The 22,648-nt window shown below is 48.8% G+C and overlaps 2 non-coding genes across 2 annotated transcripts; both read left to right on the top strand.

The window, feature by feature from the left end:
* The first annotated feature begins 12,921 nt into the window (after positions 1–12,921).
* Trnak-cuu (transfer RNA lysine (anticodon CUU)) lies at positions 12,922–12,994 on the top strand. Its single transcript has one exon. It is a non-coding gene; the product is annotated as a tRNA-Lys (tRNA).
* A 2,963-nt stretch (positions 12,995–15,957) lies between these two features.
* Positions 15,958–16,030, top strand: Trnak-cuu (transfer RNA lysine (anticodon CUU)). Its single transcript has one exon. It is a non-coding gene; the product is annotated as a tRNA-Lys (tRNA).
* Positions 16,031–22,648: the final 6,618 nt, after the last annotated feature.

Genomic DNA, 22,648 nt, shown 5'->3' with positions numbered 1-22,648 from the left:
GTCTAAGTCGAATTTCTCACCTCTCCTTTCGAAGACTTTTCGTAGCAGATCCCGCAGGGCTCCGAAGTCGGTGGGGAGATTCACTGATTTTAGTTGGATTCTGTCAACAGCCTCCATCACCGAGAAGGTTACCCTTCTTCCTTCTTCATGTCCTACACGAACCACATGTCTCAGGGCTGTGGTCAGGGTAGCTGGCTGTTCAAGTCTTGCTAGCTGCATAGTATATTCTAAATTTAGGTAGACCCTCACAGGATCCACAGGTGGCAATCTGACCACTGGAGTACTCTGTTGGATAGTATTTATGCTGGAGCTAGTTACTTCATTTTCTTGAATCGGTTTCTCATGCTTGCTCTGTTTCTCTCCAGAGACTGTTATGGCCGCAGGATGCCCTTGCCGTTTCTGATGTTTTATCGGCTCTGCTCCCCGGCTTTCAGAGGAGGGAGCTGGTGCTATAGGGAGATCTGTTTGTATAGCTATGTTCACCCTTTGGGGCTCAGTTTGAATGGCTATATCTGTTGTTTCCGTTTTTCCGGCGCCCGTAAGCGACCTCAGAAATAACTTGAATTTACTTGCCCTCATAGCGTCCCTCCTCCTCTTGCTCGGGGACTTATGCTTCGGCATCCTGTTCGGTATGACGAGTTCAGCCATAATTAGTTCTGGAGATTAATCTTTGTTCTAACATTCTGTATGATGGGCAATTCCGACCTACGGCTCCACAAGACTTCTTCCCTCTACTTTTGCATGGTATGCAGATTTGTGTACCTTTACAGTCCTTGCGATTATGACCACTTTCTCCGCACTTGGTGCACGCCGACTCCCTGGTGCACAGCCTGAGAATGTGGTCCAGGTCACCGCAGTTGTGGCAACGAGGTACCACGACATAGTCTCTGGTGTTGATGGCATGGAAGCCAACATAGATCCTGCCCATTGTTGTGATATCCTTCCACATCTGTGCTGTCACTTCAGCGACATGATGTACAACATCACGACCTCGTGGACCCGTTTTAAATCTAAGTTTAAAACAATTATTAAATTCATCAACGCTTAAGTGCTCAAAATTTTGTGCCCTGATTGTCTCCGACAGCTCGTCGTGCGTCATAATAGATGGCACGTCATAAAGTATGACGAGAGGATTTCTTTTTCTTGGTGGCTCACATTTCACCACTGAGTTCAGCTTTTGGTTCTTCAACAGCTTTATCCTCTTCCGAGGCAACTTCTACGATGACTGAATTCCTACTCGGTTTGATTCTCTTTATCTTTATTTTTTCCTTCACAGGGTCCACGGTTTTCGTGAATAACTCCTGTATTTTCTTTATGCTAGTGTCTTGTCAAGGAAGTGTTCTCAAAAAGACTGCCGTATCTGGCCTCTTAGTTACCTTGTCTATTGTCTCTCTAGTGGTGATGGGCTTGATGGGAGCTTGCGCTGCCACTGCCGCCCAAGTTTTCACTGGCTGCTTTCTTAGTCTGTTGTTTCTTTTTCCAGTTCTTCTAGCCTTCCTTCTAGTTTTGCATTGGACAATGGCCCAAGCTGCCAATTCATTTTTAATGGCTGACATTCCGGCTTGGCTGATCTTGCCATTTTTTACAGACTGCTCCATGAGCGTAGTTATTCTGGCAAGCCTTTGCATTACTGTCTCATTCTCGACCTGTCCCAGCTCGTCCTGAGGAGAGGGATCAGGCGCAGTAGACGCACGTTGAGGCGAACTCGAATCACTCGTATCTGCCGTCGCCATGATTTACGAGTGATATTAAAAAGGTGGGAGCCCGTCTCTTGCCCCGGACCGGCTCCTCTGGCATGGGGGGGGGGGGGGGGGACTTCTTACAGCTCGCCCACCGACCTCGCCCCAAGGTCAAGGGCCCTCTCGAACTGCCGGGTTCAGCGCGCCGTTGCCAGCGCACTGGTCCACATCGAGGGCTCCGTCATCGGCGATTTCACGCAACGCTCCTCGGCAACTGCACCCCGCATTCCGGAGAGGCGGATGCACCTCTCGCCCTTCGCCGCCTACTAGCCCGAGTTTCCACATTTCGGCCTAGGACCCACTCCTACTCAGGTGGCGCGCCGGTCCCCCAGACGTTCGGCGGTGTGGAACCAGTTAACATGGCCCAGGCGATGTCACCACCTCCTGGGATTGGCAGAACATGCCCCGGTTACCCAGGGGCGCGGCGAAGCGCCCTTGCCGACTCGCGCCGCGATCCCACGCCGACGAAAGAAGTCGCCGGCATGCAGAGCTCCTGCTGGTCTGGGCCCTGCGAACAGAAAGGGACAGGTGTTCGTCCCTCGACACAGCTCCCCCTGTGCCGCGCACCCTTCGCTATCGCATCGGGTTGGGTCACAGCTCTTCCTTTTGTCGAAAGGCACACCCGTGCAAGCCCGAGAAATGCCGAGCTTAACGTCTGGCACCACTTGAAGGCGGAAGGAGCCACTTGAGAAGGAGAGGCTATATATGACGCATCACTTCCCCTGTGGGCACGTCCGACTGGCAGCGATACGCCCCAGTGCGAACCTCTGTGCCTTACGGCGCGCTGGCGCGGGCTGGCCCACGACAAAAAACGCACCGCGAGACGACAGGTCCCACGCCCGACAGATAAAGCATTTGCCAAAGCGGTACAGCATAAGGTGGGACGAGGCAGTCGGAATTACATTTTATAGATGAATTTCTCACATATCTCAGAGCCTCTCGCGGTCGTCGTCGTCGTCGTCGTCGTCGTCGTCGCCGCCGCTTCTGCAGAAGTAGCAAATGGCCATCGAGCAAATGCGGCGAGGGACGCCCTGCCTTCGATTCCGAATGCACAAAGTGTGTGGTCTTGTTTCCCAGTCTATATTTGGTCGGTCTCGTAAGAGGTTGAATGTAACGAATGGGTTGGAAAGAGCAAGGGGCAGCGGCTGTGTTGAACGAAAACACAATTCCTCAGGGGTGTGAGCGTTACGAGATGAGTCGTATACAAGTTATACGTGCTCGTCAGTAACCGTGTGGCCTATTGGATAAGGCGTCGGACTTCGGATCTGAAGATTACAGGTTCGAAAGCTGTCACCCTCGGTTTTTTTCCAGTTCTGAAAAAGAAACATACCGTTTTAATGTAGCAATTGAGCAGTACGAAACCGTCTGAATGTTGCTGTTGGCTATTTTCTGCTTGGAGATGCTCTTGAGCTTGAAACACACACAACAAGACCGGTGTTAACTAGCGAAATGGTCGGCAGAGTGCCGTCAATGCGAGTTTTGACTGGCACTTCCACATCTAAAACAACGTCGGAAAGAACCTCGTTCGGCTTTTGAGTCACATCAAGTACGTGTGTTAATTTTGACGCCACTAGCACTGCAGGTTGTCATGCAATTCCTTTACCTCTCAGAAATGGTTACGAAATAAAAGTGAAGTACGGGACGATTGTGACGTTAGGAAAACATTAGGCAGCATGGAGAGATTCTGTATGGGACCACCCAACCCAAACGAGTACTGTGCGACGTGCTACCGGGCAGATATTCAGCGAGGCAGCCAGCTAGCTCAGTCGATAGAGCATGAGGCTTTTATCCCCAGGGTCGTGGGTTCTAGCCCCACGCTGGGCGGAACGGAATTTTGTTCCGCTGCAGATGTAAATTACCGTTTTTCTGATTAACGTGATGTAATGGAAATAGCAACTTTAAACTTTGCCTACATCTCTGTCAGTCGCAACAAAACTGTATTTGAAGGTGAAGGTGATTTTGTAGACATGTGTGAAAGACATGTTCTGAAATGCAAGTGTTGTTGTTTGGAGAGCACATCAGTTACGTGTCAGATGTGTAGCCAAGCAGTAATGGGTCGCCATAGCTGCAAATATGATTCGGTAATATAAACTGTTGTCAGCTCAAGTCTGATGATCCAGACGACCGTAAGGACGAAGTACGCAAGTGTACCGCTAGGCCGCGCCTCTTTAGCTCCGTGGTATAGCACTGGTCTAGTAAACCAGAGGTCGTGAGTTCTCATCCTCAGAGGAGGAAGACGAGTTTTGGAAATCAGTTGCGCGTAGTGGCCGTATAGCAAACAGTATCTGTGATGACGAACAATTAGCGACAAGCGTTTTATTAAGAATTACTCTCAGATGTGATTAAGGCGAATAGCGCAGATAAAGCATTTGCCAAAGCGGTACAGCATAAGGTGGGACGAGGCAGTCGGAATTACATTTTACAGAAGAATTTCTCACATACCTCAGAGCCTCTCGCGGTCGTCGTCGTCGTCGTCGTCGTCGTCGTCGTCGTCCGGCGTCGACGACGTCGTCGTCGTCGTCGTCGTCGTCGTCGTCGTCGTCGTCGCCGCCGCCGCTTATGCAGAAGTAGCAAATGGAAATCGAGCAAATGCGGCGAGGGACGCCCTGCCTTCGATTCCGAATGCACAAAGTGTGTGGTCTTGTTTCCCAGTCTATATTTGGTCGGTCTCGTAAGAGGTTGAATGTAACGAATGGGTGGGTAAGAGCAAGGGGCAGCGGCTGTGTAGAACGAAAACACAATTCCTCAGGGGTGTGAGCGTTGTGAGATGAGTCGTATACAAGTTATACTTGGTCGTCAGTGACCGTGTGGCCTATTGGATAAGGCGTCGGACTTCGGATCTGAAAATTACAAGTTCGAATGCTGTCACGCTCGGTTTTTCTCCAGTTCTGAAAAAGAAGCGTACCGTTTTAATGTAGCAATTGAGCAGTACTAAACCGTCTGAATGTTGCTGTTGACCATTTTCTGCTTGGAGATGCTCTTGAGCTTGAAACACACACAACAAGACCGGTGTTAACTAGCGAAATGGTCGGCAGAGTGAAGTCACTGCGAGTTTTGACTGGCACTTTCACATCTAAAACAACGTCGGAAAGAAACTCGTTCGGCTTTTGAGTCACATCAAGTATGTGTGTTAATTTTGACGCCACTAGCTCTGCAGGTTGTCATGCAATTCCTTTACCTCTCAGAAATGATTATGAAATAAAAGTGAAGTACGTGACGAGTGTGACGTTAGGAAAACATTAGGCAGCATGGAGAGATTCTGTATGGGACCACCCAACCCAAACGAGTACTGTGTGACGTGCTACCCGGCAGCTACTCACCGAGGCAGCCGGCTAGCTCAGTCGGTAGAGCATGAGACTCTTAATGCCAGTGTCGTGGGTTCTAGCCCCAGGCTGGGCGGAACGGAGTTTTGTTCCGCTGCAGATGTAAATTAGCGTTTTTCTGATTAACGTGATGTAATGGAAATAGCAACTTTAAACTTTGCCTACGTCTCTGTCACTCGCAAGAAACCTGTATTTGAAGGTGAAGGTGATTTTGTAGACACTTGTGGAAGACATGTTCTGAAATGCAAGTGTTGTTGTTTGGAGAGCACATCGGTTACGTGTCAGATGTGTAGCCAGGCAGTAATGGGTCGCCATAGCTGCAAATATTAGTCGATAATATAAAGTGTTGTCAGCTCAAGTCTGATGATCCAGACGACCGTAAGTATGAAGTACGCAAGAGTACCGCTTGGCCACGCCTCTTTAGCTCAGTGGTAGAGCATTGGTCTAGTAAACCAGAGGTCGTGAGTTCTCATCCTCAGAGGAGGAAGACGAATTTTGGAAATCAGTTGCGCGTCGGGGCCGTATACCAAACAGTATCTGTGATGACGAACAATTAGCGACAAGCGTTTTATTAAGAATTACTCTCAGATGTGATTAAGGCGAATGGCGCAGATAAAGCATTTTTTTTAAAATATTATACAATATTATACAATATTATACAATATTAACTCACTTCCTTAATAGCATTAGTGGGTCGTAATATTAATACATTAATTATTGTTTCATGCAGCATGCTACAAAATATGATGTGCTACAGGTTACTACAACAATGGGCACTATACTAACTATCCCTACTACTTAAGAAACTATTACTGTCACTAATTGCTAATTTCTACACCTGCAGCGTCACATATGTGCCAGTAGAATATATAAACCTACTTTGCAAGCCTTGCTCTTCGAGCTAACCCCAAAGAGCTTGCCCCCGGCACTGGGCTGGCCAAGATGTTAACTCGCTGCAGTTCCATAACCTAACATAATATCCTATTCTAAGTCCTACGAAACTAACTTATCCTAAGTCAAATCCGGTGCATCTCTAATTCGGTGAGATTAACCCCTCCTCCCCCTAATCCTGCGCGCGGCGGATCCCAACTGTGATGTGAAGTCGGCCAGTCCGCGCGCTGGCGGTATGGGAAAAGGGATCTAGACAATATCGGTGTTCATTTTCGCATTCTTAGTTTCTCTCCCTCAGATATTCATTTAACACTTTCCGTGATACCTCGTTGGCCAGAGTATTAATCATCTGAAAAGTGTCTTCACGTCTGAGTTGTTGATACGTGTCATGGTTCGGTAGTCCGTCTCGAAGTGTAGTCGCTACATCATTGGAGAGAGGGCACTCGTAAATCACATGATCCGGAGTGCCTTCCGGCGCGCCACAGTCGTACGCGGGCGTAGCCCTCTTCCCAAACCGACATAAGTATGTCGGGTAGGGTCCATGTCCAGTGAGAAAATGGATCAGTCCCCGTGTTGGCTGAAAGTGCTTCATTTCTAAACGCTCCCTCACGTTCGGCAAGAACTGAAAGGTTCTGCGACCGGTTTCTTCTGTCTCCCAGGACCCCTGCCAAAGTTCTTCCCCCCTTCTTCTAATCCCCCTTTTGTCCTCTACCCTCACACCCATGATTTCTTCTATTTTCCCCTGGTTCCCTTTTTTTGCCCAATACCAGGCTGCTTGCTCCCTAATCTTGATGTCAAGTGGGCAGAGCCCCATTATGACGAATAGGGCCCCTCCTGGAGATGTTCTATAAGCGCCCACAGATCTTAGAACCATGCTTCTCTGAACCCTTCTCACTGCCATGGCGGGCACAACCCTCGTGAGTCTGTGCGCCCAGACCCCGGAGCCGTAACCCACTACTGAAGTTAGGATACTATTGTGATAAAGTTTAATGAGATGTGGAGGTAGGTGAAATCTTTTGTGTCCTATGGAAATGAGGTTGTTTAATATTTGCAGAGCTTTTTGGGTTACAGTTTCAATGTGTTTTCCGAAGTTCCATTTCTCATCAATGATGACTCCTAGGTAACGTGAGTCTCGTCTTCGCAGTACTGGTGTGCCGTCAATTCTGACCGTAGGGTTCCTGATTAGTTGTCCTTTAAGTAGTAAGTATGTCGATTTGCTTGGTGATATGGTCATTTTCGTGGTGTGGCACCACTGTAGGAGTCTGTCTAACGCTCTCTCTATTTTAGGTTCTATGTCCTCTCGGCTACGGCCACCGACCATCAGGAGGAGGTCATCAGCGTAGGCTATCACCTCTAGCACATCCTCACTTCGTTGCAGGCTGTCTAGTAATGGCTCCATGTGGATGTCCCAAAAGAGCGGCCCTAGGACCGATCCTTGGGGACATCCTTTCGTGACAGCTTTCCCTACCCTTTCGCTAGGGGATGATAGCCAGACCTCCCGATCCTCACAGTAGCTCCTCAGGCAGCCATATAGCGGCCCTGGACACTCCTTCTCCCGCAAGCAGGAGAAGAGCGAGGGCCACCACAGGTTGTCGAAGGCGCCACTGATGTCCACCATGACGCCCACCACGTATTTGTGCGGGGTCGAGCCACAGACCTCGGCCGCCAGGGCGATTGCATCAGATGCCGACCGCCCCGGCCTGAAACCGAATTGCCTGCTGCTCATCCCGCACAATACTCTATGTGCTGCCAATCTGTCAGCCAACAGTTTTTCCAAGATTTTTCCAAACAAATCTAACAGGCAGATCGGCCTGTACGACTTTACTTCTGCAGGATCCTTGTCCGGTCCCTTCTTAATGATGACGACGTTCCCAGTTTTCCACCTTCTTGGGAACTGTTGTTGCCTCAGGCACTCATTATAGAGGTGGGTAAGCGGGGCAACCAGCTGGGGTGCCAGGTATTGCACCACCTCCGCCACAATGCCGTCTGGCCCAGGAGCTTTGCCTCTTTTAAGTTGCTTTATGTGTTTCGCCACCTCCTCTTCTGAGAAGGGGTAGACCGCCGTGTCATTATTATACATTTCACGGTCTTGTTCTCGCAATTGCCGTTGTCCCTCTGTCTCCCCATCCGCATTGTCATCAGGCAGCAGGGACCGGAGGAGGACCCCAGCAGTCTCCTGCCAGGACTCCGTCATCCTGTCCCCGTGCCTGACTGTAGATAGCTCCATAGGAGAGCGGATTTTCTCCCTGACTAATTTATAGGGGAGTCCCCATGGATCCAGTGCTAGCTGGCTGAACACATAGTGTTCCCAGCTTCGCCTTCTGACTTCGCGTAGTTCACTCTGGAACCTCTGTTTTGCCTCCCTGTACTGCAATTGCCACCTTTGTCTCTCCTGCCAGACGACACTGCGCTGGTAGTGCCTCCTTAGCCTCCTGACAGATTGGCGTAGATCTTCCAGTTCAGGCGACCACGGTGACGGAGAAGCCGCCATGGCCTTCCTCCTGATCGGTACAGCAGCCCTCACCGCCCTGGTTACTGCAGTTACTAGTTCATCTGCTCTGTTGTCTACGTTTATGTCTTGTTGTATGTCATCTTCCGGTAATGGAGGAATGTCGCACTCCCTCGCCAGGCGTTCCCAGTCAGCTTTCCTGTAGTTAAATTGTATTTCCCACCCCATGGCCCAGCGGCACTCTCTCTCCCCTACTGTGAAAGTTATTAAGTTATGGTCGCTAGTGGTGTCGTTTCCTAGTACTTTCCAATTTTGTATGATGTTTGTTACATTTGGTGTCACGAGAGTGACATCAATATTTGTACCCTGCCCTCCTCCTGCCGTGTAGGTAGGAGGATTACCAGGCCTTTTGGCCACCACGAGTTGCGACGCCATAATGTATTCTTCCACCTTTTTTCCATTTGCGTCTCTTGTGCCACTGAACCATAGGGGGGACTTGGCATTAATATCAGCTGTTATTACAATTTTCCTTCCCCGCAACGCCGTGGTCACCCTCATCAGGTGGTCTAGGTGTATTTCGATGTCATCTCCATACTGGAAGTACATATTAATGATGGTGATGATTCCTGCTGGAGATTGGAGCTCCACGACGTTGCAATGGGGAGTTGTAAACTGAGAGAGTGTGGTAACTCTCACGAGTTTGTTTGTAATTATAATTGCCGCCCTTGGGTCTTCTCCTCTGCTGATTACTTGCCATGTGGCGGCAGCAAATGCGACTTTCCCAGCTTGGGAGTACGGCTCCTGCAGACAGAGCACATCCAATCTCCTCTCCTCCACCTCCCTTCGGAGTTCCTGCATCACAAGTCGACTATTATGAGTGTTTAGTTGTCCTATGTTTATTTTGGTCATTATGGAAAGTAGGTGTGTACTCCGTCATGTGGCCAGGTCTTAGTCCAGTCGAACGCAATTCGTCCGTTCGCCAAAACTGCCTGTTCATAGATGTCGTTTAGGTCGAATTTCTCGCCCCTTCTTTCAAACACCTTTCTTAACAAGTCTCGCAGGGCTCCAAAGTCAGTGGCGAGATTCACTGATTTTAGTTGAATTCTGTCCACAGCCTCCATCACCGAGAAGGTTATCTTTCGTCCCTCTTCGTGTCCTACACGAACCACATGTCTCAGGGCAGTGGTCAGGGTAGCCGGCTGCTCAAGTCTTGCTAGTTGCATGGTGTACTCCAAGTTGGGGTACACTCTTACAGGGTCCACAGGTGGTAGTCTAACTACTGGAGTACCCTGTGTGGGAGAACTTGTACTAGAGCTACTGGTTACCAAGTTTTCCTGTATTGGTTGGATGACTTTTTTCTGCTCCTTTCTGGAAACTGCCACAGCCACAGGATGCCCTTGCCGTTTCTGGTGTTCTGTCGGCTCTGCTCCCCGGCTTTCGGAGGAGGGAGCTGCAGCTATGGGGGGGTCTGTCTGTATTGCCATATTTATCATATAGATCTCAGTCTGTGTGGCTCTGTTTTCAGTTTTCTCGGTGCTCGTAAGCGACCTTAAGAACAACTTAAACTTGTTAGCCCTCATAGCATCCCTCCTCCTTTTGCTCGGGGACTTATGTTTCGGCATCCTGTTCAGTATGCCGGGCTCACCCATAATCAATCCTGGAAATCAGTCTTTGTTCAAGCATCCTGTATGTTGGGCAGTTTCGACCTGTGGCTCCGCATGATTTCTTGCCTCTGTTCCTGCATGGTATGCAGATTGCCACTGCCTTGCAGTCTTTACGGTTGTGACCGTTCTCTCCACATTTTGTGCAGGCCGACTCCCTGGTGCACAGCCTGAGAATGTGGTCCAAGTCGCCACAGTTGTGGCAACGAGGTACCACGACATAGTCCCTAGTGTTGATGGCATGAAAGCCGACATATATTTTGCCCATTGTCGTAATGCTTTTCCACATCCGCGCTGTAACCTCAGCGACGTGATGTACCACATCTCGACCCCGTGGACCTGTCTTGAATCTGAGTTTAAAACAGTCTTTGAACTCTTCTTCACTCAGATGCTCAAAGTTTTGTTTTCTGATTGTGTCGCATAACTCTTCATTGGTCATTACTGTTGGAACATCGTACAGAATCACGAGAGGGTTCCTTTTCCTTGGAGGCTCACACTTGATTACTGAATTTAGTTTGTGGTTGTTCAATATTTTTTCTTTATCCTCTTCGGATGCGACTTCCACTATTACTGAATTCTTGCTAGGTTTGATTCTTTTGATCTTTATTTTCTCTTTTACAGGGTCCACAGTAGTCGTGAATAGCTCCTGGATTCTTTTAACACTTGTGTCTTGGCCCGGCAGGGTCCTCAAGAAGACTGCCGTATCTGGCCTCTTAGTCACCTTATCTATGGTATCTCTGGTCGTGTTGGGCTTCGTGGGAGATTGCGCTGCCACGGCAGCCCAGGTTTTAACTGGTTGTTTCCTCAATCGATTGTTTTCCTTTTCTAATTCTTCCACCCTTCCTTCCAACTTTGCGTGGGCAATGGCCCATGCAGCCAATTCATTTTTAATTGTTGAGAGTCCTGCTTGACTTATCTTTCCGTTTTTAATGTTTTGCTCCATGAGCAACGTGATTCGTGCTAGTCTCTGCGTCACAGTTTCATTTTCGGCCTGTCCCGACTCATCCTGAGGAGAGGGATCAGGCGGCGCAAAAGAAGCCCGTTGAGGCGCACTCGAGTCACTCGTATCGGTTGTCGCCATGATTATACGAGTGATAAAAGAAAGATGGGAGCCCGTCTCTTGCCCCGGACCGGCTCCTCTGGCATGGGGGGGGGGGACTTCTTGCAGCTCGCCCACCGACCTCGCCCCAAGGTCAAGGGCACTCCCGAGCTGCCGGGTTCAGCGCGCCGTCGCCAGCGCACTGGTCCCCATCGATGGCTCCGTCATCGGCGATTTCACGCGACGCTCCCCGGCAACTGCACCCCGCACTCCGGAGAGGCGGATGCACCTCTCGCCCTTCGCCGCCTACTAGCCCGAGTTTCCACCTTACGGCCAAGGACCCACTCCTACTCAGGTGGCGGGCCGGTCCCCCAGACGTTCGGCGGTCTGGACCCAGTTAACCTGGCCCAGGCGATGTCACCACCTCCTGGGTTTGGCAGAACACGCCCCGGTTACCCAGGGGCGCGGCGAGGCACCCTTGCCGACTCGCGCCGCGATCCCACGCCGACAAACGAAGTCGCCGGCATGCAGAGCTCCTGTTGGTCTGGGCCCTGCGAACAGAAAGGGACAGATGTTCGTCCCTTGACACAGCTCCCCCTGTGCCACACACTCTTCGCTTTCGCATCAGGTTGGGTCGCAGCTCTTCCTTTTGTCGCAAGGCACCCCCGGGCAAGCCCGAGAAATGCCGAGCTTAACGTCTGGCACCACTTGAAGGCGGAAAGAGCCACTTGAGAAGGAGAGGCTATATATGACGCATCACTTCCCCTGTGGGCACGTCCGACTGGAAGCGATACGCCCCAGTGCGAGCCTCTGTGCCTTACGGCGCGCTGGCGCGGGCTGGCCAACGCCAAAACGCACCGCAAGACGACAGTTCCCACGCCAGACAGATAAAGACAGACAGATAAAGCATTTGCCAAAGCGGTACAGCATAAGGTGGGACGAGGCAGTCGGAATTACATTTTATAGATGAATTTCTCACATATCTCAGAGCCTCTCGCGGTCGTCGTCGTCGTCGTCGTCGTCGTCGTCGTCGTCGCCGCCGCCGCCGCTTCTGCAGAAGTAGCAAATGGCCATCGTAGCAAATGCGGCGAGGGACGCCCTGCCTTCGATTCCGAATGCACAAAGTGTGTGGTCTTGTTTCCCAGTCTATATTTGGTCGGTCTCGTAAGAGGTTGAATGTAACGAATGGGTGGGTAAGAGCAAGGGGCAGCGGCTGTGTAGAATGAAAACACAATTCCTCAGGGGTGTGAGCGTTGTGAGATGAGTCGTATACAAGTTATACTTGTTCGTCAGTGACCGTGTGGCCTATTGGATAAGGCGTCGGACTTCGGATCTGAAAATTACAAGTTCGAATGCTGTCACGCTCGGTTTTTCTCCAGTTCTGAAAAAGAAGCGTACCGTTTTAATGTAGCAATTGAGCAGTACTAAACCGTCTGAATGTTGCTGTTGACCATTTGCTGCTTGGAGATGCTCTTGAGCTTGAAACACACACAACAACACCGGTGTTAACTAGCGAAATGGTCGGCAGAGTGCCGTCACTGCGAGTTTTGACTGGCACTTTCACATCTAAAACAACGTCGGAGAGAAACTCGTTCGGCTTTACAGTCACATCAAGTATGTGTGTTAATTTTGACGCCACTAGCTCTGCAGGTTGTCATGCAATTCCTTTACCTCTCAGAAATGATTATGAAATAAAACTGAAGTACGTGACGAGTGTGACGTTAGGAAAACATTAAGTAGCATGGAGAGATTCTGTATGGGACCACCCAACACAAGCGAGTACTGTGTGACGTGCTACCCGGCAGGTATACACCGAGGCAGCCGGCTAGCTCAGTCGGTAGAGCATGAGACTCTTAATCCCAGGGTCGTGGGTTCTAGCCCCACGCTGGGCGGAACGGAATTTTGTTCCGCTGCAGATGTAGATTACCGTTTTTCTGATTAACGTGATGTAATGGAAATAGCAACTTTAAACTTTGCCTACGTCTCTGTCAGTCGCAACAAAACTGTATTTCAAGGTGAAGGTGATTTTGTAGACATGTGTGAAAGACATGTTCTGAAATGCAAGTGTTGTTGTTTGGAGAGCACATCGGTTACGTGTCAGATGGGTAGCCAAGCAGTAATGGGTCGCCATAGCTGCAAATATTTGTCGGTTATATAAAGTGTTGTCAGCTCAAGTCTGATGATCCAGACGACCGTAAGGACGAAGAACGCAAGAGTACCGCTAGGCCGCGCCTCTTTAGCTCAGTGGTAGAGCACTGGTCTAGTAAACCAGAGGTCGTGAGTTCTCATCCTCAGAGGAGGAAGACGAATTTTGGAAATCAGTTGCGCGTCGGGGCCGAATACCAAACAGTATCTGTGATGACGAACAATTAGCGACAAGCGTTTTATTAAGAATTACTCTCAGATGTGATTAAGGCGAATGGCGCAGATAAAGCATTTGCCAAAGCGGTACAGCATAAGGTGGGACGAGGCAGTCTGAATTACATTTTATTGATGAATTTCTCACATATCTCAGAGCCTCTCGCGGTCGTCGTCGTCGTCGTCGTCGTCGTCATCGCCGCCGCCGCCGCTTCTGCAGAAGTAGCAAATGGCCATCGTAGCAAATGCGGCGAGGGACGCCCTGCCTTCGATTCCGAATGCTCAAAGTGTGTGGTCTTGTTTCCCAGTCTATATTTGGTCGGTCTCGTAAGAGGTTGAATGTAACGAATGGGTGGGAAAGAGCAAGGGGCAGCGGCTGTGTAGAACGAAAACACAATTCCTCAAGGGTGTGAGCGTTGCGAGATGAGTCGTATACAAGTTGTACTTGGTCGTAAGTGACCGTGTGGCCTGTTGCATAAGGCGTCGGACTTAGGATCTGAAGTGTACAGGTTCGAGTGCTGTCATGCGCGGTTTTTTTCCAGTTCTGGAAAAGAAGCGTACCATTTTAATGTAGCAATTGAGCAGTTCGAAACCGTCTGAATGTTGCTGTTGACCATTTCCTGCTTGGAGATGCTCTTGAGCTTGAAACACACACAACAACACCGGTGTTAACTAGCGAAATGGTCGGCAGAGTGCCGTCACTGCGAGTTTTGACTGGCACTTGCACATCTAAAACAACGTCGGAAAGAAACTCGTTCGGCTTTTGAGTCACATCAAGTATGTGTGTTAATTTTGACGCCACTAGCTCTGCAGGTTGTCATGCAATTCCTTTACCTCTCAGAAATGATTATGAAATAAAAGTGAAGTACGTGACGAGTGTGACGTTAGGAAAACATTAGGCAGCATGGAGAGATTCTGTATGGGACCACCCAACCCAAACGAGTACTGTGTGACATGCTACCCGGCAAGTATTCACCGAGGCAGCCGGCCAGCTCAGTCGGTAGAGCATGAGACTCTTAATCTCAGGGTCGTGGGTTCTAGCCCCATGCTGGGCGGAACGAATTTTGTTCCGCTGCAGATGTAAATTACCGTTTTTCTGATTAACGTGATGTAATGGAAATAGCAACTTTTAACTTTGCCTACGTCTCTGTCAGTCGCAAGAAAACTGTATTTGAAGGTGAAGGTGATTTTGTAGACATGTGTGAAAGACATGTTCTGAAATGCAAGTGTTGTTGTTTGGAGAGCACATCGGTTACGTGTCAGATGTGTAGCCAAGCAGTAATGGGTCGCCATAGCTGCAAATATTGGTCGGTAATATAAAGTGTTGTCAGCTCAAGTCTGATGATCCAGACGACCGTAAGGACGAAGTACGCAAGAGTACCGCTAGGCCGCGCCTCTTTAGCTCAGTGGTAGAGCACTGGTCTAGTAAACCAGAGGTCGTGAGTTCTCATCCTCAGAGGAGGAAGACGAATTTTGGAAATCAGTTGCGCGTCGGGGACGAATACCAAACAGTATCTGTGATGACGAACAATTAGCGACAAGCGTTTTATTAAGAATTACTCTCAGATGTGATTAAGGCGAATGGCGCAGATAAAGCATTTGCCAAAGCGGTACAGCATAAGGTGGGACGAGGCAGTCTGAATTACATTTTATTGATGAATTTCTCACATATCTCAGAGCCTCTCACGGTCGTCGTCGTCGTCGTCGTCGACGTCGCCGCCGCCGCTTCTGCAGAAGTAGCAAATGGCCATCGTAGCAAATGCGGCGAGGGACGCCCTGCCTTCGATTCCGAATGCTCAAAGTGTGTGGTCTTGTTTCCCAGTCTATATTTGGTCGGTCTCGTAAGAGGTTGAATGTAACGAATGGGTGGGAAAGAGCAAGGGGCAGCGGCTGTGTAGAACGAAAACACAATTCCTCAGGGGTGTGAGCGTTGCGAGATGAGTCGTATACAAGTTATACTTGGTCGTCAGTGACCGTGTGGCCTATTGGATAAGGCGTCGTTCTTCAGATCTGAAGGTTACAGGTTCGAATGCTGTGACGCTCGGTTTTTTTTCCAGTTCTGAAAAAGAAACATAGCGTTTTAATGTAGCAATTGAGCAGTACGAAACCGTCTGAATGTTGCTGTTGACCATTTTCTGCTTGGAGATGCTCTTGAGCTTGAAACACACACAACAACGCTTGTGTTAACTAGCGAAATGGTCGGCAGAGTGCCGTCACTGCGAGTTTTGACTGGCACTTTCACATCGAAATCAACGTAGGAAAGAAACTCGTTCGGCTTTTGAGTCACATCAAGTATGTGTGTTAATTTCGACGCCACTAGCTCTACAGGTTGTCATGCAATTCCTTTACCTCTCAGAAATGATTATGAAATAAAAGTGAAGTACGTGACGAGTGTGACGTTAGGAAAACATTAAGTAGCATGGAGAGATTCTGTATGGGACCACCCAACCCAAGCGAGTACTGTGTGACGTGCTACCCGGCAGGTATACACCGAGGCAGCCGGCTAGCTCAGTCGGTAGAGCATGAGACTCTTAATCCCAGGGTCGTGGGTTCTAGCCCCACGCTGGGCGGAACGGAATTTTGTTCCGCTGCAGATGTAAATTACCGTTTTTCTGATTAACGTGATGTAATGGAAATAGCAACTTTAAACTTTGCCTACGTCTCTGTCAGTCGCAACAAAACTGTATTTGAAGGTGAAGGTGATTTTGTAGACATGTGTGAAAGACATGTTCTGAAATGCAAGTGTTGTTGTTAGGAGAGCACATCGGTTACGTGTCAGATGGGTAGCCAAGCAGTAATGGGTCGCCATAGCTGCAAATATTTGTCGGTAATATAAAGTGTTGTCAGCTCAAGTCTGATGATCCAGACGACCGTAAGGACGAAGTACGCAAGAGTACTGCTAGGCAGCGCCTCTTTAGCTCAGTGGTAGAGCACTGATCTAGAAAACCAGATGTCGTGAGTTCTCATCCTCAGAGGAGGAAGACGTATTTTGGAAATCAGTTGAGCGTCGGGGCCGTATACCAAACAGTATCTGTGATGACGAACAATTAGCGACAAGCGTTTTATTAAGAATTACTCTCAGATGTGATTAAGGCGAATGGCGCAGATAAAGCATTTGCCAAAGCGGTACATCATAAGGTGGGACGAGGCAGTCGGAATTACATTTTATAGATGAATTTCTCACATATCTCAGAGCCTCTCACGGTCGTCGTCGTCGTCGTCGTCGTTGTCGTCGCCGCCGCCGCTTCTGCAGAAGTAGCAAATGGCCATCGTAGCAAATGCGGCGAGGGACGCCCTGCCTTCGATTCCGAATGCTGAAAATGTGTAGTCTTGTTTCCCAGTCTATATCTGGTCGGTCTCGTAAGAGGTTGAATGTAACGAATGGGTGGGAAAGAGCAAGGGGCAGCGGCTGTGTAGAACGAAAACACAATTCCTCAGGGGTGTGAGCGTTGCGAGATGAGTCGTATACAAGTTATACTTGGTCGTCAGTGACCGTGTGGCCTATTGGATAAGGCGTCGTTCTTCAGATCTGAAGATTACAGGTTCGAATGCTGTGACGCTCGGTTTTTTTTCCAGTTCTGAAAAAGAAACATAGCGTTTTAATGTAGCAATTGAGCAGTACGAAACCGTCTGAATGTTGCTGTTGACCATTTGCTGCTTGGAGATGCTCTTGAGCTTGAAACACACACAACAACACCGGTGTTAACTAGCGAAATGGTCGGCAGAGTGCCGTCACTGCGAGTTTTGACTGGCACTTGCACATCTAAAACAACGTCGGAAAGAAACTCGTTCGGCTTTTGAGTCACATCAAGTATGTGTGTTAATTTTGACGCCACTAGCTCTGCAGGTTGACATGCAATTCCTTTACCTCTCAGAAATGATTATGAAATAAAAAAGTAGTACGTGACGAGTGTGACGTTAGGAAAACATTAGGCAGCATGGAGAGATTCTGTATGGGACCACCCAACCCAAGCGAGTACTGTGTGACGTGCTACCCGGCAGGTATTCACGGAAGCAGCCGGCTAGCTCCGTCGGTAGAGCATGAGACTCTTAATCCCAGGGTCTTGGGTTCTAGCCCCACGCTGGGCGGAACAGAATTTTGTTCCGCTGCAGATGTAAATTACCGTTTTTCTGATTAACGTGATGTAATGGAAATAGCAACTTTAAACTTTGCCTACGTCTCTGTCAGTCGCAACAAAACTGTATTTGAAGGTGAAGGTGATTTTGTAGACATGTGTGAAAGACATGTTCTGAAATGCAAGTGTTGTTGTTTGGAGAGCACATCGGTTACGTGTCAGATGGGTAGCCAAGCAGTAATGGGTCGCCATAGCTGCAAATATTAGTCGGTAATATAAAGTGTTGTCAGCTCAAGTCTGATGATCCAGACGACCGTAAGGACGAAGTACGCAAGAGTAACACTGGGCAGCGCCTCTTTAGCTCAGTGGTAGAGCACTGGTCTAGTAAACCAGAGGCCGTGAGTTCTCACCCTCAGAGGAGGAAGACGAATTTTGGAAATCAGTTGCGCGTCGGGGCCGTATAGCAAACAGTATCTGTGATGACGAACAATTAGCGACAAGCGTTTTATTAAGAATTACTCCCAGATGTGATTAAGGCGAATGGCGCAGATAAAGCATTTGCCAAAGCGGTACAGCATAAGGTGGGACGAGGCAGTCGGAATTACATTTTATAGATGAATTTCTACATATCTCAGAGCCTCTCACGGTCATCACGGTCGTCGTCGTCGTCGTCGTCGTCGTCGTCGTCGCCGCCGCCGCTTCTGCAGAAGTAGCAAATGGCCATGGTAGCAAATGCGGCGAGTGACGCCCTGCCTTCGATTCCGAATGCTCAAAGTGTGTGGTCTTGTTTCCCAGTCTATATTTGGTCGGTCTCGTAAGAGGTTGAATGTAACGAATGGGTGGGGAAGAGCAAGGGGCAGCGGCTGTGTAGCACGAAAACACAATTCCTCAGGGGTGTGAGCGTTGCGAGATGAGTCGTATACAAGTTATACTTGGTCGTAAGTGACCGTGTGGCCTGTTGCATAAGGCGTCGGACTTAGGATCTGAAGTGTACAGGTTCGAATGCTGTCATGCGCGGTTTTTTTCCAGTTCTGAAAAAGAAGCGTACCTTTTTAATGTAGCAATTGAGCAGTTCGAAACCGTCTGAATGTTGCTGTTGACCATTTGCTGCTTGGAGATGCTCTTGAGCTTGAAACACACACAACAACACCGGTGTTAACTAGCGAAATGGTCGGCAGAGTGCCGTCACTGCGAGTTTTGACTGGCACTTGCACATCTAAAACAACGTCGGAAAGAAACTCGTTCGGCTTTTGAGTCACATCAAGTATGTGTGTTAATTTTGACGCCACTAGCTCTGCAGGTTGTCATGCAATTCCTTTACCTCTCAGAAATGATTATGAAATAAAAGTGAAGTACGTGACGAGTGTGACGTTAGGAAAACATAAGGCAGCATGGAGAGATTCTGTATGGGACACCCAACCCAAACGAGTACTGTGTGACATGCTACCCGGCAAGTATTCACCGAGGCAGCCGGCCAGCTCAGTCGGTAGAGCATGAGACTCTTAATCCCAGGGTCGTGGGTTCTAGCCCCACGCTGGGCGGAACGAATTTTGTTCCGCTGCAGATGTAAATTACCGTTTTTCTGATTAACGTGATGTAATTGAAATAGCAACTTTAAACTTTGCCTACGTCTCTGTCAGTCGCAAGAAAACTGTATTTGAAGGTGAAGGTGATTTTGTAGACATGTGTGAAAGACATGTTCTGAAATGCAAGTGTTGTTGATTGGAGAGCACATCGGTTACGTGTCAGATGTGTAGCCAAGCAGTAATGGGTCGCCATAGCTGCAAATATTGGTCGGTAGTATAAAGTGTTGTCAGCTCAAGTCTGATGATCCAGACGACCGTAAGGACGAAGTACGCAAGAGTACCGCTAGGCCGCGCCTCTTTAGCTCAGTGGTAGAGCGCTGGCCTAGTAAACCAGAGGTCGTGAGTTCTCATCCTCAGAGGAGGAAGACGGATTTTGGAAATCAGTTGCGCGTCGGGGCCGTATACCAAACAGTATCTGTGATGACGAACAATTAGCGACAAGCGTTTTATTAAGAATTACTCTCAGATGTGATTAAGGCGAATGGCGCAGATAAAGCATTTGCCAAAGCGGTACAGCATAAGGTGGGACGAGGCAGTCGGAATTACATTTTATAGATGAATTTCTCACATATCTCAGAGCCTCTCGCGGTCGTCGTCGTCGTCGTCGTCGTCGTCGTTGTCGTCGCCGCCGCCGCTTCTGCAGAAGTAGCAAATGGCCATCGTAGCAAATGCGGCGAGGGACGCCCTGCCTTCGATTCCGAATGCTGAAAATGTGTGGTCTTGTTTCCCAGTCTATATCTGGTCGGTCTCGTAAGAGGTTGAATGTAACGAATGGGTGGGAAAGAGCAAGGGGCAGCGGCTGTGTAGAACGAAAACACAATTCCTCAGGGGTGTGAGCGTTGCGAGATGAGTCGTATACAAGTTATACTTGGTCGTCAGTGATCGTGTGGCCTATTGGATAAGGCGTCGGACTTCAGATCTGAAGATTACAGGTTCGAATGCTGTCACGCTCGGTCTTTTTTCCAGTTCTGAAAAAGAAACATAGCGTTTTAATGTAGCAATTGAGCAGTACGAAACCGTCTGAATGTTGCTGTTGACCATTTGCTGCTTGGAGATGCTCTTGAGCTTGAAACACACACAACAACACCGGTGTTAACTAGCGAAATGGTCGGCAGAGTGCCGTCACTGCGAGTTTTGACTGGCACTTGCGCATCTAAAACAACGTCGGAAAGAAACTCGTTCGGCTTTTGAGTCACATCAAGTATGTGTGTTAATTTTGACGCCACTAGCTCTGCAGGTTGTCATGCAATTCCTTTACCTCTCAGAAATGATTATGAAATAAAACTGAAGTACGTGACGAGTGTGACGTTAGGAAAACATAAGGCAGCATGGAGAGATTCTGTATGGGACCACCCAACCCAAACGAGTACTGTGTGACATGCTACCCGGCAAGTATTCACCGAGGCAGCCGGCCGGCTCAGTCGGTAGAGCATGAGACTCTTAATCCCAGGGTCGTGGGTTCTAGCCCCACGCTGGGCGGAACGAATTTTGTTCCGCTGCAGATGTAAATTACCGTTTTTCTGATTAACGTGATGTAATGGAAATAGCAACTTTAAACTTTGCCTACGTTTCTGTCAGTCGCAACAAAACTGTATTTCAAGGTGAAGGTGATTTTGTAGACATGTGTGAAAGACATGTTCTGAAATGCAAGTGTTGTTGTATGGAGAGCACATCGGTTACGTGTCAGATGGGTAGCCAAGCAGTAATGGGTCGCCAAGCTCCAAATATTGGTCGGTAATATAAAGTGTTGTCAGCTCAAGTCTGATGATCCAGACGACCGTAAGGACGAAGTACGGAAGAGTACCGCTAGGCCGCGCCTCTTTAGCTCAGTGGTAGAGCACTGGTCTAGTAAACCAGAGGTCGTGAGTTCTCATCCTCAGAGGAGGAAGACGAATTTTGGAAATCAGTTGCGCGTCGGGGCCGTATACCAAACAGTATCTGTGATGACGAACAATTAGCGACAAGCGTTTTATTAAGAATTACTCTCAGATGTGATTAAGGCGAATGGCGCAGATAAAGCATTTGCCAAAGCGGTACAGCATAAGGTGGGACGAGGCAGTCGGAATTACATTTTATAGATGAATTTCTCACATATCTCAGAGCCTCTCGCGGTCGTCGTCGTCGTCGTCGTCGTTGTCGTCGTCGTTGTCGTCGCCGCCGCCGCTTCTGCAGAAGTAGCAAATGGCCATCGTAGCAAATGCGGCGAGGGACGCCCTGCCTTCGATTCCGAATGCTGAAAATGTGTGGTCTTGTTTCTCAGTCTATATCTGGTCGGTCTCGTAAGAGGTTGAATGTAACGAATGGGTGGGAAAGAGCAAGGGGCAGCGGCTGTGTAGAACGAAAACACAATTCCTCAGGGGTGTGAGCGTTGCGAGATGAGTCGTATACAAGTTATACTTGGTCGTCAGTGACCGTGTGGCCTATTGGATAAGGCGTCGGACTTCAGATCTGAAGATTACAGGTTCGAATGCTGTCACGCTCGGTTTTTTTTCCAGTTCTGAAAAAGAAACATAGCGTTTTAATGTAGCAATTGAGCAGTACGAAACCGTCTGAATGTTGCTGTTGACCATTTGCTGCTTGGAGATGCTCTTGAGCTTGAAACACACACAACAACACCGGTGTTAACTAGCGAAATGGTCGGCAGAGTGCCGTCACTGCGAGTTTTGACTGGCACTTGCACATCTAAAACAACGTCGGAAAGAAACTCGTTCGGCTTTTGAGTCACATCAAGTATGTGTGTTAATTTTGACGCCACTAGCTCTGCAGGTTGTCATGCAATTCCTTTACCTCTCAGAAATGATTATGAAATAAAAGTGAAGTACGTGACGAGTGTGACGTTAGGAAAACATTAGGCAGCATGGAGAGATTCTGTATGGGACCACCCAACCCAAGCGAGTACTGTGTGACGTGCTACCCGGCAGGTATTCACGGAAGCAGCCGGTTAGCTCCGTCGGTAGAGCATGAGACTCTTAATCCCAGGGTCGTGGGTTCTAGCCCCACGCTGGGCGGAACGGAATTTTGTTCCGCTGCAGATGTAAATTACCGTTTTTCTGATTAACGTGATGTAATGGAAATAGCAACTTTAAACTTTGCCTACGTCTCTGTCAGTCGCAACAAAACTGTATTTGAAGGTGAAGGTGATTTTGTAGACATGTGTGAAAGACATGTTCTGAAATGCAAGTGTTGTTGTTTGGAGAGCACATCGGGTACGTGTCAGATGGGTAGCCAAGCAGTAATGGGTCGCCATAGCTGCAAATATTAGTCGGTAATATAAAGTGTTGTCAGCTCAAGTCTGATGATCCAGACGACCGTAAGGACGAAGTACGCAAGAGTACCACTGGGCAGCGCCTCTTTAGCTCAGTGGTAGAGCACTGGTCTAGTAAACCAGAGGCCGTGAGTTCTCATCCTCAGAGGAGGAAGACGAATTTTGGAAATCAGTTGCGCGTCGGGGCCGTATAGCAAACAGTATCTGTGATGACGAACAATTAGCGACAAGCGTTTTATTAAGAATTACTCCCAGATGTGA

This window comes from Schistocerca gregaria, chromosome 1 (genome assembly GCF_023897955.1).
Source record: "Schistocerca gregaria isolate iqSchGreg1 chromosome 1, iqSchGreg1.2, whole genome shotgun sequence".
Lineage (NCBI taxonomy): Eukaryota > Metazoa > Arthropoda > Insecta > Orthoptera > Acrididae > Schistocerca > Schistocerca gregaria.
This window is presented reverse-complemented; position numbering and strand designations above follow the sequence as displayed.